The sequence below is a fragment of the Callithrix jacchus genome, chromosome 5 (genome assembly GCF_049354715.1).
Source record: "Callithrix jacchus isolate 240 chromosome 5, calJac240_pri, whole genome shotgun sequence".
Lineage (NCBI taxonomy): Eukaryota > Metazoa > Chordata > Mammalia > Primates > Cebidae > Callithrix > Callithrix jacchus.
The window spans coordinates 11,793,049-11,805,575 of NC_133506.1; the positions used below are offsets into that span (position 1 = coordinate 11,793,049).

The 12,527-nt window shown below is 44.1% G+C and overlaps 1 long non-coding RNA gene across 1 annotated transcript in view; it reads left to right on the forward strand.

Annotated features, from left to right (window-relative positions):
* Positions 1 to 549: 549 nt before the first annotated feature.
* Positions 550 to 12,527, forward strand: part of LOC118153551 (uncharacterized) — a 58,320-nt gene continuing 46,342 nt past the window's right edge. The window contains exon 1 of the long non-coding RNA XR_008481190.2: positions 550 to 1,128. This is a non-coding gene — a long non-coding RNA (uncharacterized LOC118153551). The remainder of the gene's footprint in view (positions 1,129 to 12,527) is intronic.

Below are 12,527 nucleotides of genomic sequence, written 5' to 3' on the forward strand. Positions count from 1 at the left end.
CATTTTCTTTCAGTGAAAAAACACATAGTTTGACCAATTAAAGCCTCTTTTGGACCAAGCCCCTGACAGAATCGGAGAGGCAACTGAAAAGGACGTCCTGTTCCTATGGTTTTTTGTCTCTCTCTCCCGTTTTTCTTTTTTTCCCCTTGGTCACGGTTCAGATTTAGAGGGAAGCAGTGATGGGAATAAACTGTGTCCACTCTGGCCTCTTGGCGGCTGTAGGGATCCAGCCCCTGCCAGTCCAGAGAGACAGAAATTACTTGGAGAACTCTGAGTGAGCTCCCAGGCTGGGAGAGGAAGATGGGAAAGGGGCTGTCTCCTTGGCAGCCCCAGAGTGGGTGTGAGGGGAAGGGTCCACTCAGAGAGAGCAGAGAAGGCAGGAGGGAGAGACCAGAGTGGTCAGAGGCTCCCCTCACAAGCTGGCCCTGCTTCAGGCATGTGTCAAACCTGGTGGAAGGAGATGCTGCAGGTATGATGTTAAGGAGCATTGTGACAGTGCCATGGGCAGGGCCCCCCTCACTGTCCTATGAGCCCTGCAAACAGCAGCTTAGTGGATCCTGGAGGTAAGGCCGGGGCAGAAGAGGAAAAACAAGCTGGATGTGGCATGGTAAAGGTAGCTGATGGGTTAGCTTGTGAGACCCTCTGGGGACTCTCAGAATCACTGAACAAGCAAAGAGGAGGTGTCTTTCATGAGCAGCACCAGTAACATATTCCTGCTTACTGCCAAGGGAACCCTACTTGTACCACCAGAAAGGCTGTAAATACCTGGGGAAATTGGATCATGGGAGACGGGAAGGAAGGAATAAAAGTAAATTTGTTGGATGTTTATGCACCTGGCATGGTGTCAGGTCTGGATTAGGATAGCAGCTTCAGAGGTGGAGAGAAGTGAATGGTCCCAGGGCTAGTCAGGAAGTTGAAGGGAGAAGACAGGATCAATGTGGGAGTGATACGATGGCCACCTCTTTCAGCCTGTGCAATTGGTGTAGGACCCTTGCTCTCAGATCCTGCTACTGATACGAGGAATGTAGCAGCGAGAGACACAAAAGCGAACCCTCTTCCTGTGGGATTCCAGCCTAGGAGGGAAGACGGCGAACAAGAAGCGACAAGTGTGTTGCATGCTACCGAGAGGTGAGGAAGAGGCCCCTAAGGTGGGTTTGGGCATCTGGCTAAGCTCCTGGAAGGTTCTCCAGGGTCTCTAGGGATACCAAGGAACCCAGATGGGAGGGAAGTATAAGACAGAAGGAGGAAAGCAGGACTTGGAGCTATTCTTTTACAGTTGGCAGGGTCGCTGAGTGGGCATTGCTGGCCGAAGCCTGTAGCACTTTACCCAGACAGTGGAGGATTAAGGTTGCAGGTTTGGACATGCTGAGTCAGGTCCCTGGGAGACCTCCATGTGCTGATGTCCAGTGGGTGGTCAGATAGATAAATGTGGCATTCATCAGAGGACTCGCAGTGGCATATTCAGGTTTGAGTCCATTAACATATTTGTGGCAGTTGAGGTCATGGGATAGGGTTGTCCAGTGAAAAGAACGAGCCCTGGAAATGGCTGACCTTCCTTACTCTCCCCACCCCTGCCACCTCTCTCTTTGATAAAACAGTCCAAGACTAATGAACAAACTTGGGGTGATAAAAGATGCACATGATTAACATTCAAACAATACAAAAGAGTATCCAGTGAAGAGTGAGTTCCCCTTTCCCTCCTGATCGCTACAAACCCCTATTCCGTCACCAGAGATATAACACTTTCTTATGCATTCTTTTAGAGATGTTCTATGTCTATGATGTAACTTTATATATATGTTAGAACACTACATTTACCTTTCTACATCTTCTAAAATTTGCTAACTATCTTGGTGATCATTCCTTATTAGTACTAAAAATCCACCTCATTCTTTTATATAGCTGGGTCATATTAATATAATGTCACATGACATACATGTTTCATAATTTAATTAAACAGTTCTCTACAAGTAAGAATTCAGTCTGTTTTCAGACTTTTGCTATATAGACAACACTGCAAAAATGTCCTTGTGCGTACAAACATTTAGGGATTGATTTTGGCTGCATGTAACAGAAAAATCAAACAACAGAAGAGGAATTTAAACAACATAGACATTTGTTTTTCTTCCCCTCACGTAATAAGAAATCTAGCTTAGGCAAAACTGACATGGTTTAGTGGCTGAATAAGGTCACAGTAAGTTCTTGTGCCCTTTTTCTTGTGGTTACAAGATGGCTGCTGCAGCTCTAGCCATCATATCCATATTCCAGGCAGGAAGACAATAAGGGGGAGAGAGTGCATCACACAGTAAGTCTGTTATATCCTTTTAAGAATTTCTAGAAGCTTTAGCAAATAATTTTTCCTTATACCTCATTGGCCAGACCTGTGTCAAACAACTGTCCCTATCTCAAGGGAGGCTGAGAGATGCCTTTTAGTTGGGCTCACTCTTTTTTGCCAACAAAATCAGGTTTTGTTGCAAAGGGGAGAATGGATACTGGGTAGATGTCTAGTAGATTTTATCTCTAGTACAAATTTTTATAAATGGAATTGCTGGATTAAATACTCTCAAACATTTAAAATTTTGATTGTGCCAAATTATCCTCCAAAGGGCTTGTGCCAGGGCACTTGTACAGTGCATGAATATGCCTGTTTCCCCACATCGCTGCCTACAGACTGCTGCCAAACTCTTCATGGTTTGCTAATCCAATGAGTGAAAAATGATCTCGCACTGTTTTAATTTGCATTCCTCTTGTTTTGAGTGAGGCTGAACATCTTTTCATATGATTAAAAACGTTGGCATTTAAAGAGTAATTGCAGAAAAAATTCCAAGAGAGGGAATGAGAAAGTAAGAAAATGACAAGCAGTGACTGAGGAAGGAGGAGAAAACCAGGAGGGTCAAAGAAGGGGATGAAGGAGCTTCAAAGACAAGAAGAGGATGTGAGGGACTCTATCAGATGTGCAAAGAGATAAGATGAGGACAAAGGAGTGCACACTGGGTTTGGCAATGTGGAGGCTACTTGGAACTCCACGTTGGTGTAGAAACCAAGTGAACCTCCTCTCCTGAGAAGTATTATTTTCCTGTTATTTAAATGAGTAAATAAATCCAGAGGGGTTAAATAACTGCTCAAGGTCACACAGCTTGTAATGGAGGAGCTGGAATTTGAATCCAGGTGTGTCGGACCCCCAGATACCCAGAAAGTGAATCCACAGAGGCTGTGATGGAGGGAGAATGTTTGGAATTACTTTCTTGAAGACCTGGAAAGGGCCTTGCCGTTTATGGATCCCCTGACTAATTTTACAAATGAGGGAGCGGAGTTCCATTAAAGTGAAGAGACTTGCTAGAAAGAGTGGGAGCCCAGCAAGAGCTGGGCTCGTCCAGCGCGTTTTGTGGGATCACTTTTTTCTCCAGCAGGGGGCGCCAGCCAGCAGCTCGGGCTAAGTAAAAAAAAAAAAAACAAAAAACAAAAATCACCTGAGGCGGTCAGCACCACGGACAGGGCAACATACCTGGGCCTTAGGGGAAGCCCCAGCCTCCTGAAGGAGAAAACTGGACCCAAGTCTTAATGTAGTTAAGTATTCAAAAAAGACCAGGCTATTGTTAAATTCTGGGTCCTGTTGGTAGTCCTTTGGAAGTGATACAGGTGCTTAATGCAGACCTGAAAATTGCTTTTCCATTTACTCTGGTGGCAGAACTTCTAAGCTGCCCCACCTGGGGTCACAAACGTAAGTTATTATCTATCCTTGGCTCTCAATAAAGCCAACCAGATGGCCAAACCCCTAGTGCGTTGACGGTTCATTCGCCCATTCATTTAAAATATTTTTACAATTAGGCTTAAATTAATTTATTGTAATTCTAACAAAATATGGGCTAGCACCCAGATAATCCCTGTTGAGGAGTTTGTTCAGAGTGGCAAGGTGCCCAGCGTCTGAAGACAAATCATGATTGGCTAAGCCAGTCATGGTAATAGATTCCTTTTTTTGTTCGAATACTCACTTTCCCAGAAACTGTTGCAACTGGATGACAATGGGGGTGGTCATGCGATACAGTTCTGACCAATGAGATGAAAGAGATGGGCATGTGAAGAGTGGTCATTGGTATTAGCTCTCCCACCTTTTTCTTTCCTTGAATGTGAACATGGTGCCTGCAATAGAGTCAGCCATCTTCTAACAGCAAGTGCCAATAAGAGACCAAACAGCCTGAGCAGAAAGATAGGTCCTTGATGACTCTGTTACTGACCCTGGATTCCAATCTCTAAGTTTCTTGTTATGTGAGATGATTAAACATCTTTATTGTTTAAGCCACTGTTACTAAGCTGCCTTGAGTGTTTGTAGATAAAACCATTTCTGTTATACTGTTGGGCTTTTTATTTATACAAAGGCTCACTCATTGTTCAGCAAATTGCATTCTTTAATATATCTTGGAGATTTATTTATATCATTACATAAAAGTCTGCCTAATTCTTTTCTTTTTACAGGCATCTAGTATTCCATTACAACACATGTACCACAATTTATTTCCCATTTCCCTATTAGTTAACATTTAAATTGCTTCTGTTTTTTTTTTTTGCTATCACAAAGCAGAGCTTTGAACATATATATCAGATACTTCTTGTCAGTGTATGTGGAGGTTAAATTGCTAACTGTGGAATTGCTGGATGAAATGCTGTATAAATTATAAAACTTACTGGTGTTGCCACATTGTCTTCCAGAAGGATTCCATCTATATCCATATTCACTAATAGTGCACATATGCCTATTTCCCTAGACTGTCATTGCAATGACTCCTATTAAAATCCTGATTTGAAAAGGTATATTCTTGTTTTAATTTGCGTTTTAAAATTTATTATTAAGGTGTTCTTATGTATACAGGAGATTTGCATTTTTTTCTTTTGTAGCCTTTTGTTCTTACTCTCTTCTCCATTTTTTACCCCCATAGAATTGTTAGGGTCCTTCAGCAGATTTTTGTGTGTGTATGTGAATTTGAAAGATTAATCCTTTGACATATGTATTACAAATTTTGCCACCCCAATTTCCTGTTCATCTTTTGGCTTTCTTAATAGTATTTCTCATCCCTCAAAAGGACTTAATTTTTATGTGGTTGCAGGTATCAATCATTTTCTATGGCTTCTGGGTTTTTATCTTAGAAAAGAGTTTGCCCTCCTTTCTAAGATAAAAGTATTATAAATGCATTTACCAATTCTTTCCTCCTCTTATGGTTTTTAAATTACACTTAGATATTTGCTTCTAATTGATTTTATCTTATTTAAGGAGTAATATAAGATTTGCTTTACATGTTTTTCCAAATAGGCCCCTCTGTTTCTGGCTCTGAGATACTGGACTCACATCTGGGGGCCTGGATAAGTCATGATTGTCTTCCTGTTCTTGTTAGACACAGACTCTCTTTGGAGGTTTGAAGATACCAGAAAATGTCATAACCCAGGGGAATGACAGTCTGTGGGGGTTTTCAGCACTAGGGCAGGCGGGGCAGGGGAGGAAATTGGGGAGTAGAGGGTCTGTTCTAAATCCACAACCTTCGGGATGATAATGTTTTGAAGTCTGCTCTGAAAACTGACTGGCGGGACCCAGACACCAGGGACTTTGAAAATTTCCTTCTTATCAGAGGCTGGCCAGAACTGTCAGCAAGGAATCATCAGACAACCTCCAGGGGCTCCTCTAACACTCTCTCTGACAGGTTCAATCTTGGCCTTCCTTCCCCAGGTGTCCAGCAACTACTCTTTCAACTGCATCCTGGCCTGGCTCCCTCCTGTCTTCCTAGCTCCTCAGTCAGTGTCTTCCTTCCTGGCCCTGGGCTTCCCCAGGTCCTCATGCTGTCCCTGTACCACCCTCAGAGCCTTCCCAGTAAAAATCCCAAGACAGGGATTTTCCTCCCTGATCAGGAGTGGGTTACAGGGAGAAGCCAGAGTTCTTGGCACAAAGGAAATTGGGGTCATCCATGAATATACATAGTAAATGCTGTATGAGGAGTGTAGATTTTGCAGATGGACTTGCTTTAAAACTGTCTTTAGGATTATTTGAGAGGCTAAAATAAAAGGGAGTGGAAATACTAGGTTGGCAAAGGTATGAAGCAACCAGACCTCTCATATGTAGCTCATAGGTGCATACAGCTACATTGGAAAACTACATAGGAAGACTGGCAGTGTCTATGAAAACTACACAGACCCTTACCTCATGATGCAGCAATTCCACTCTTGGGAGTATGTGCCCAGGACATGAATCTGTATGTTCAATAAAAACATGTACTGGAGACATTGATAGCAGCAATATATGCGATAGTCCCAAACTGAAATGATTCAAATGCCTATTGATAAGAGAACAATAAATAACTAGTTATGTAGGGTCATACAGTGGAGTACAATTCAGTAGTAAGAAAAGAACAAACTAGTATCATTATGTTACGGGCTGCATTGTGCCCCTCCTAAATTCATACGTTGAAACCCCAACTCCTAGTATCTTGGAATACGACCGTATTTGGAGATAGGTTCTTTAAATATGTGATTAAGCTACTTGAGGTTATTAGGGCAGGCAGTAATCCAGTATGACTGGTATTGTGCTAAGAAGAGGAGCTTATGGCACAGATGCCCAAAGGGAAGACCCTGTGAAGATGCAGGGAGAAGGCAGCCATCTACAAGCCAAGGACAGAGGCCCCAGAAAAATGAAACCTGCCAAGAGGTCAGAACTTTGGTCTCCAGAACTGTGGGGAAATGAATTTCTGTTGTTTAAGCCACCCTGTCTATGGTGCTTTGTTAAGGCAGCCTGAGCAAACAAATATAATATGCAGCAATGTGGATGAATCTTGTAGACACTATGTTGAGTGAAAGGAATCCCAGTACTTTGGGAGGCTGAGATGGGTGGAAAACCTGAGGTCAGGTGTTGGAGACCAGCCTGGCCGACATGCTGAAAACCTGTCTTTACTAAACACACAAAAATTAGCCGGGTGTGGTGGTGCACACCTGTAATCCCAGCCACTCGGGAGGCTGGGGGAGGAGAATCGCTGGAACCCAGGAGGTGGAGTTTGCAGTGAGCTGAGATTGTGCCACTGTACTCCAGCCTGGGTGACAGAGTGAGAGTCCATCTCAAAAACAAAACAAAACAAAAACAACATCAAAAGCCAACCAAATGAATAAAACCCCATGCAAACTGCAGGATTCAATTTCTATGACATTTAAGAGCTGGCAAAATTAATTTTGTTAGCCTTGGGGGGATGGGTATTGACTGGGAAAGGGCACAGGGGAGACTTCTAGGCTGCTGGAAATGTTTTATATCTTGATATGGGTAGTAATTATGTAGTTATACACCTATGTAAAAATGCATCAAGCTGCACGCACAAGATTCTTGAGATCTGTGCACTTTATTGTTTGTAAGATATACCTCATGAAAGCGTAACAAAAAATTCTTGAGAAGAGACATGAGCCTTCTGGGGTCGGCGTCACCTCCACGCGCCTCGTTCCATCGCTTTTTCAAACAAGACGATGGGAATCGAGGCCAAGTGAGCACTGTCCAAGTCAGCTCCTTTTGAATCTGAGACAAAAATAACCACGGCTCAAGTATGTTCTCTCCTCTTTTTCCAAATGGGAAAGGCACAGGCTTTTTTCACATTCCCAGCCAGAGGGAATCTTTCTCAAACTTTCCATAGAGATTCTCCTTTAGGCAGACACCAAACATGGACATTTTCCACCAGGGAAAACATGCTGCCCTGTTCCAGGCTTCTAGAAAGAGGGGGTTGGGAAGGAAGTGATGGCAGCCATCTTCCCCCCAGGCTTCTCCCCAGTTGCCAGAGTGGCTGTGCATTGGCACCAAGGGGGCACTGATCAAAGGGACTGCCAACGATTCTACAAGACAAGGGTGGGAGAGAGGACTGAGTCAGAGCTCAGAGCGGGGCTGGGCTCCAGCCTCCTCTGATCACGAGGCTTTTCCCGCCTTGTGGGAAATGATGGTTTAGATTTCCCCACCCCTTACATAAACGGAAGGAAGTCACAGATATTAAAAAAATAGAGTGTAGTGTAATATGTAAAATGCGGACAGTGAAGGGAGCGCCCCAGTCCTGTTGGGCTCCGTCCATCTGTCCCCTGTGGAGACAGCCTGGTTTCCCGGCTGTATCTGCCTCACTCCCCTCTCCTGACTTTCTCTCCCTATTCAAGTTCTTCCATTTTCTTCCCCGCTGCCTTCAGGACTCAGGGGTTGGGGCAGATCTTTAGGAATCACCTATGCTGAGCAGGCACTGTGACAACTTTGCCAGGAAGTGTTCATTTTCAGATGAGGACACCAAGGTTCGGGAAGGGAAGTGACTTGCCTAAGATTGCACATCTAAGCGGCGCCAGAGCCAGGATTTGAATCTAAGATGTTTGGACCCAGTGCTTGGACTGGGTCTATTGGGTTCAGCTGCCTCTGTCTGCTTTTCTTGAGTAGGATATTGCTGAACTGTTACATTCTCTCTTGTCTCTCAAGATAAGTAATATTTTAATAAAATATTTTAAAAATCAATACAGAAATTATTAAGTAAAATATTAAAAATGTAAGACAGCATCAGCATAGTAGTTTGCTCCTTCTGCCTCAAGCTCTACCATAGCACTATTCTATCGACTTATTCTTGGGATCCTTACCTCCATGCACCTTCCCCCAATATATGGTGCTCCCAAAGCCCACTATGGGCCATTCTCTCTTCCACCCATCCTTTTGTTCTTAGATCTCTCACATGGATAATATTTCATGCTCTCAACTTCTGTCTAGATGTGTATGACTACAAATTCTACATGCCCAGCTCTGGGCATACCACTTGTGTCCTGGGGTTCTGAGGCCTGGAACCTGGCCCCTCTCTGACTCAGTCCTCTCTCCCACCCTTGTCTTGCAGAATCATCACAGTCCCTTTGATCAGCATCTTCTTGGTGACAATGCACAGCCACTCCGATGTGGCTCCCCAGTACTGGAAAGAGGCCAGTGGGGGAGGGTGACTGCCATCATTTCCTTCCCAACCCTCTCTTTTTGGAAGTCTTGTATCTTCACTGACCTGTTGGAACTCTCCTCTGAGCACTGCTGACCTCCCAAAGTCAATTTTTTTCTCAACCGAACTCCCTGCTCTGTCTCTGAGTCTCCTTTTGGACTGTGCTGCCTGTCTTTGTCAGCAGCAGTCTTGTGGTCACCTGGCTCTTCCCGCGTCTTCATTTTCTCTATCCAGTTTGCTATCAAGCCTTGTTGGTGTTTATTCTCAAAATATCTCCTACAGATTCACTTTCTCCTCCAATAATCCAGACAGGTCATACTTCAGACTGGCCACTTCTGGAGAGAGGACATAGACACAGTGGTTTGTCTGAAGACCACGGCTGTAGTTGGGGGCGTGGGGAGGAAGGAACGGGTTTGTTTAGAGCTGTGTAGATGGGCAAATGGGATTCAGAGGCAGAACTAAGATCCAAGCTATTGAAATGTCTTCTCATTCAATCTTTTATTCTGTAAGTAAATATTGTAAACCTGCCATATTCTAGGCACTTGCTGGGTGCTAGGGAGACAAAGATTGAAAATTAGTGCTTGAGGAGCTCACAGCCTGGTGGGAGAAACAGACCCACAAATAGCTCCTTCAGGAGCATGCCATTTTGGAGCAACCAACCTTGCCTGGAAAGATGGGCTGGGAAAGTTTCCCAGTAGAACTGACATTGAGCCAAACTTCAAAGTTGAGTGGAATGAGGGAGATCCCTGATGTCCTTGGTGGTGATGATGATGATGATTATTATTATTATGAAGAGGAAGAAGATGGTAAAACTCACAGGCGTGATGATGATGATCAGGGAGACCACCATTATCAGGATGGTGGTTGTGAGCTGAGGGTGGTCCCTCACCTTGGTGACTGTGATGGTTATAGAGATCAGGCAGTCATGTCAGTCATCCTGAACCAGTCCACAGGGCTTCATTACCTGATTTCCAGTCCTCTCTTACAGTCATGGCTTAGGAGTCAAAGTGTAGCTTATCTCTGCCCTTTTCTTCTTGGATAAAGAAGCACACAGAGCCCAGGCATTCATTTGGCTCTTGCAAGCAGAAAATGAAGACAATTCTTTTCTGGCTGTGCACTTAGAGGCACTTTCCTTCTCTGGCTTCATAAAGCGAGATTCTTGCAATTGGTGTTGACTTGATTTTAATCTCAAAAAAAGTCACCAAGAACTGAGGAAAGGGAATTTTCACACTAATTACCAGTTAATCAGCTGGCACAGATGTTGAACATCTGGTCCCCATTCTGCCTCCTTCTATTGTAGAGTTGTCTGATTCAGCAGCTACAGCCTGATGGACTTGGGTCCCAGGGGAGCATCTGTGCTGTGTCCAGAGTATTTGTAGAAGATTTAATGGGAGCTGTGCTTCCTACAGTCTTCCAATTCTAGAACCACTGGCTCTGCTAACTGCTAACTCCAGAGGGGCCTCTTTACCCCCAAATATCTCTCCCATTGGCCTGTCATCTGCTTGAAGTCTTGCCAGTAACACTTTCTTTCCTTGACTTAGGTCTTGCATTTCCAGGCAAAGATAGAAAGAAGATCATATAAAGACATTATCACTCCCTAACATCCCAACGTAACAGAATATACGACTTACCGCCTCCTGAGCCACTGTATTTTAATGGTCGGGATGCGGGAGGAGCTGCTTAAAGTCTGGGGCAATTCCCAATGAGCTGGATTGGATGAGGATGTTTAGCAGAGGAGTTGGCAGCTTTGGAGCCTCTAAGGCTTGAGGGTGGGATCTTCAGGTGATGGGAAGTGGGAGAAATGCCCCAAATGTGGCCTGGAACCTGGGTCAAGCCAGGGTTGAAAGTGAAAAAAGAGGTCCCAGTTTGCTTGAAGACACCAATGGGGACCCTGTGACCATGCTTGGACTCCCTGCCCCTCACTTGTGCCCTGCTGCCACTCTCCACAGCTAACTCCTTAGCAGTTGGGGCTTAATTCCAAGACATGATTTGTGGCAGATGCGGCCTCTCAGGGAAGCCAGCATGGCAGGTGAGTGAGGCCCTTCTTCCTTGCTCCCTGTAGGGTCTCCAACCAGTCCTGGGTTTGCCAAGGCTCTTCCAGCTCCCTGCCTCCCACCCCCAGCCTTTCTACCCACAAATGCTGTCAGTATGGAAACACCACAGCGATTTGCATTTGGGAGACTGATGTTCCAAAACCACTTAGCTTAAAGGGATGTTGAATTTTGTCAAAGGCCTTCTCTGCATCTATTGAGATAATCATGTGGTTGTCTTTGGTTCTGTTTATGTGGTGAATTACATTTATAGACTTGCATATGTTGAACCAGCCTTGCATCCCCAGGATGAAGCCTATTTGATCGTGATGGATAAGCTTTTTGATGTGCTGTTGCAGTCGGTTTGCCAGTATTTTATTGAAGATTTTTGCATCTATGTTCATTATGGATATTGGCCTGTAGTTTTCTTTTCTTGTTGAGTCTATGCCGGGTTTTGGTGTCAGGATGATGTCGATCTCATAAAATGATTTGGGAAGGATTCCCTCTTTTTGGATGGTTTGGAATTGTTTCAGAAGGAATGGTATCAGCTCCTCTTTGTATGTCTGGTGGAATTTGGCTGTGAAGCCATCTGGACCTGGGCTTTTTTTGTGTGGTAGGCTATTAATTGCTGCCTCAACTTCAGCCCTTGTTATTGGTCTATTCAGGATTTCGACTTCTTCCTGGTTTAGGCTTGGGAAGGTTCAAGTGTCCAGGAATTTATCCATTTCTTCCAGGTTTCCTGGTTTATGTGCGTAGAGTTGTTTGTAGTAATCTCTGATGATGGTTTGTATTTCTGTGGAATCTGTGGTGATATCTCCTTTATCATTTTTTATTGCACCCATTTGATTATTCTCTTTTCTTTTTTATTAATCTGGCTAGTGGTCTGTCTATTTTGTTGATCTTTTTGAAAAACCAGCTCCTGGATTTATTGACTGTTTAGGGTTTTTCTGTCTCTCTATCTCCTTCAATCCTGCTTGGATCTTAGTTATTTCTTGTCTTCTGCTAGGTTTTGAGTCTTTTTGATCTTGATCCTCTAGCTCTTTCAATTTTGACGATAGGGTGTCGATTTTAGATCTTGCCTTTATTTCTTTGATTTTAACAATTTTCAGAAAAGCTTTCTTAAGGCTCACTTTCCTGCCACTATAAGGGAAGCCTGACTTGATTTTTCTTCAATAGTCAACCATGCTCTTCTGCTGCACCTCTATCTGCAATGCATCATCTTGTTCCCCTTTCCAGTGATAAGATGCCAGGACTTGGGGACTTCAGCAAATGGAAAATTCCTGGGGTTCAGTTTCTGGGCAGACACTGCCTGACTGAGCCAGCTGTCCTGTTCAGAGGGTGGTGTTCATGTTGGAGCCTCATAACCACATGCAGCCAATTCAGGAGACATACATGAGCTGAATTCGGGAGATCCTGGAAACTCCTTGGGTAACTCTGAGTTACCTTCTAAAACATGCAGTAGAAATTGCAAACCATATCTCTAGCATTATGACTCTAAGACTGAGTCTCCTAAGGCACTAGGCATGCCTGTCTTGGGTTT